The 3,903-nt window shown below is 35.3% G+C and overlaps 1 long non-coding RNA gene across 1 annotated transcript; it reads left to right on the top strand.

Moving 5' to 3' along the window:
* The first annotated feature begins 291 nt into the window (after nt 1-291).
* Nucleotides 292-3,010, top strand: LOC146916037 (uncharacterized). The gene is made up of 3 exons (XR_015014852.1): nt 292-459; nt 1,580-1,665; nt 2,624-3,010. It is a non-coding gene; the product is annotated as an uncharacterized LOC146916037 (long non-coding RNA).
* Nucleotides 3,011-3,903: the final 893 nt, after the last annotated feature.

The following is a 3,903-nucleotide window of genomic DNA, read 5'->3' as shown; positions in this document are numbered from 1 at the left end:
GGACCTTGAGAGTCATTATATTCATCCAGGGAATTTACTATTCGTTTTGGGAATTTAGCAACATCATATCTGCTGGTTGAGAAAAATTTCGAAAAGAAAATATTAGAGAATGAATAGTGGTTTTTGAGTAAGGAGACAATTCTAAGATGTTTGAGACTGGTTAGAAGTTCATCAGAGTTAGGATAGAACTTTGTCAGTTACGTGTACCTTGAACCGCGAGAACCTGGTCCGGTTTATTTCCAAAACCAAAACTCCATAAATAGAGGTTCATGCCACTTTTTATCAAAAAAATCAAGACTTTCTCTCTCTTCTCTCTCTCATTTCCGCAACTTTTCTTTCCTCCACCGTTCCGGGGCCGTAACTTCTTCGTTCCTTGTCCGAATCGCGCAAACGAGATATCAAAACGAAGCCCTTGACGATTCCTATCTTCTCAAGCGTGATTCACGGTCAATAGATGAGGTAGTCCTCCCTGTTTTCCTCTTTAAAATCTCGGTTTTGAGCATTTGTGGGTGTAAGGTGTCGAGTTTCGATTTTCTTGCGTGATGTTATGTATTAATGTTGTTGGGTAAGTTCGTATGAGTATAGATCTGAAAGAAAATTTACGATCCGTTCATTTTAAAATTTTAGTGTTCTTGGAAAAGTGTTGAAATGTAAATTTTATTTGATATCTATGCTTTAGACGAGAAAACAAGTTGATTCAACCGATTAGGTTTTGAAAGATGTTGTCTGGACGAAAGGGCTGAACCGTGCAAGGGTATTTTCGTCATTTTAAAACTGTTAAATTGTGAAAATGAGTTTAGAAGTGGATTCGCGTCGTCGAGACGGTCGAAATGGACCTATGGTTTGCAACGTTCCGACGACGAATGAATTTATTATGATTTTCTGAAAATAATGTGTTTGAGCTGACGCTGGAAGTGACTGCTGACACTATCAGAGTTCGAATATTTTTATGTTTGAACTGTTGAGTGGTGAAAATATTTTGTCTGTGAATTTGTGTTAGGTTGACTGAGCCAGAGGCTCTGGTATGCAAGGTAAACACAAAGGAGACTCTGTCGAAAATTCGTCAGATACATTTTATCTTATTTTCGAGTGGTTTTGAAAAGAGGTTTCAAAACGGATAATATTTTGGGATTCACCTGAACATGAAAAGTATTTGTCAAATTGTTTGGAAATCTTTAAGGTCTCTCAGCAGACTTAGAGTATTTGAGAAAATATTTTCTTGGGTGATTTCAAGGAAGAATACTATTTAAATTAGTCTCGTCGAAGTGTTTGGAAGTGTTTTAGAAACACTGTTATTTTGAGATTTTGTCTTGACAACAAAATGATTTGTATAATTGAGTATTTGAAATAAAAGTTTCTGATGGGAAAGAGTTTCTTGGACTCACTTTTGGAAAGTTTATGGTCATGATAAGACTTAAAGTATTTTCAAGGATTTTGAGACGAAGGCTCTTTTGGAAAACATTTTATTTAAGTTTTTGGAATTATTGAAGTTGATCATATTTCCGAGTGATTTGAATTTCGCCTAGAACGGGTAGAATGCTTTAGAGCCGATATTTACCTAAGTCACTGTATCTGCTAGGATACTTAGCTCGAGGGTTTAGAGATGTTCCTGTTGTAGATGCTTACGAGTGTAGAGCAGTACGTTGTAAGGAATGCTTTGCTCAGGTAAGGGGCACTTTCTTGAAACTCCATAGTTACTTAAATGCCTGGATGGTTTACGTGCTATTGTGTGTATTGTGAATATAATATGTTAAGTGGATGTGTTTGCCCAATGTGGGATTTGTTTGCAATCAATGTGATTATGGTATGTTGACGTGCTTTGCTTTCATATGATTTGTGAATAAATATATGAAATGTCTGTTGATATGTTAAAAGTTATAATCCTCATAGTTTAGCCTGTTTGGCATTGTTTAGCCTGTGTGGCATTTTCTAGCCTTTGTGGTATACATGCCTTCGTGGTGTAGCCTTTGTGGCGTTATTCAGCCTGTATGGCTTGATCTATTCTGGAGTCGTTTGAATGAAACACCTCTATGGTGGCCATTGTGGTGATAACACCTTAGTGGTGGCCTTTGTGGTGATATTCAAAGTCCAGAGTCATTTGAATGAAACACCTCTATGGTGGCCTTTGTGGTGATAACACCTTAGTGGTGGCCTTTGTGGTGATATTCAAAGTCCAGTGTCATTTGAATGAAACACCTCTATGGTGGCCTTTGTGGTGATAACACCTTAGTGGTGGCCTTTGTGGTGATATTCAAAGTCCAGAGTCATTTGAATGTAACATCTCTATGGTGGCCTTTGTGGTGATAACACCTTAGTGGTGGCCTTCGTGGTGATATTCAATCCTAGAGTCATTTGAATGTAACACTCCTGTGGTGGCCTATGTGGCGATATTCAATTCCGGAATCAGTTTCATGTGACGACCCCTGATAGGTGTCACACTCATATTGAGTCTGCATTTGCTAGGCTAATTGTGCATCATTATATTTTAATTGAGGAATGTTTATGTTGATGCTATTTACCATGCTAGTATGTTATGCCTTCAGTATTTTTGTAATTATGTTGTTTTTAGATCGTGACCCTTTACATTAATTCGTGGATCGGGCTTTGCCCCATATCCAAATAGGGAGTGTGCTTTGCGGGAATAGCAAAGGCTTTGGAGGTGTAGCAGTTTGGCAGTCAGGCTTGATGCCATTGGAAGGATCTTGTACCCTATCATCCCAGTTCAGAGTTAAGGATCAGCTTAGATGTTTTACTTGTGTTGTCTTATGTTTATGGATTTTTACTTCTTTTGTTTGGGCACCGCTGTAAATGATACTACCATGAGAAATGAATACTCGAACTCTATTTTATGCTTTCGTAGTGCATGATTTGATATTAAAAGCTCATTGCCTAATATTGTTTTATAAAATGTGACATTTGATTCAGATTGTATTGTTGGTAATGCTTTCAAAATGTTTTACTTACTCTGATTTTAAATTAAAGACGATCCTGAATCCTTTAGTGCATGGCATTGAGTTGTTTTAAAAAGAAAAAAAAAATGCACTCTGGTTTTGAAAATCGGGGTGTTACATGATACAAATATATCTTATACCACAAACAAAATCTTTCTTAATTTTTGTCCATTCATGGCAGTTAAGTATAAATCAGATTTCAGAATAAAAATTTTACCAAGATAAAAGTTTGAGACAATTTGTCAAATTCTGCACTTTCTCACAATTAAATAGTTCATTAAATAAAAACTTAATTTATAAATTGTAAACCATCACTTCCTCACCATTAGATTTTCTTTGCTTTTCTCAGAAACTAATTGTGGTGTTAGATCTGGAAATTAGTTTGCAAAAAAAAAAAAAAACAGAAGATTAATCCTTATGATTGTAATCACAGGTGTCGATTTTCTGCTTCATAAGTGCAATCACAGGTAACAAAAACAACTCAAATTTGACAATAGACATAGGAAACGAACACAGAAAACAAGGACTCGGTTTTATAGAAATTGGAAATAACTTTTGTGTAAAAAACGCATTCTATAATGTAGAGATGTATTAATTTTTTTGGGGATGATGGAGAGATGTATATACAGATTGTAAGTTGTTGCTTCTAATGAAAATGAGTGAGGGGATTAAGTAAAGGTTGATAACAAACACTCCTACAAATAAGGTAAATCTTGACCAGGTAATAAAATTAATAATCTTGAGTTTTTTTTTTTTTTTTGAGTTTATGAGTATGTTTGATGTAGTCAAGGCTACTTAATTTTTAAATAACTTTTGAAATAAAAAAGATCTAAAAAAGACAACACATTGGTGTAACGAAAGTTTTGTTGTTGAATAAAACAAAGAATACAATTCACCACATGGCTTTTATTCTGCAAAAATCAACTTTGATAATTTGCAGAGTGCAACAATT

Source organism: Medicago sativa, chromosome 6 (assembly GCF_051527215.1).
Source record: "Medicago sativa cultivar Bolivia chromosome 6, Bolivia_mono, whole genome shotgun sequence".
NCBI classification, from domain to species: domain Eukaryota; kingdom Viridiplantae; phylum Streptophyta; class Magnoliopsida; order Fabales; family Fabaceae; genus Medicago; species Medicago sativa.
This window is presented reverse-complemented; position numbering and strand designations above follow the sequence as displayed.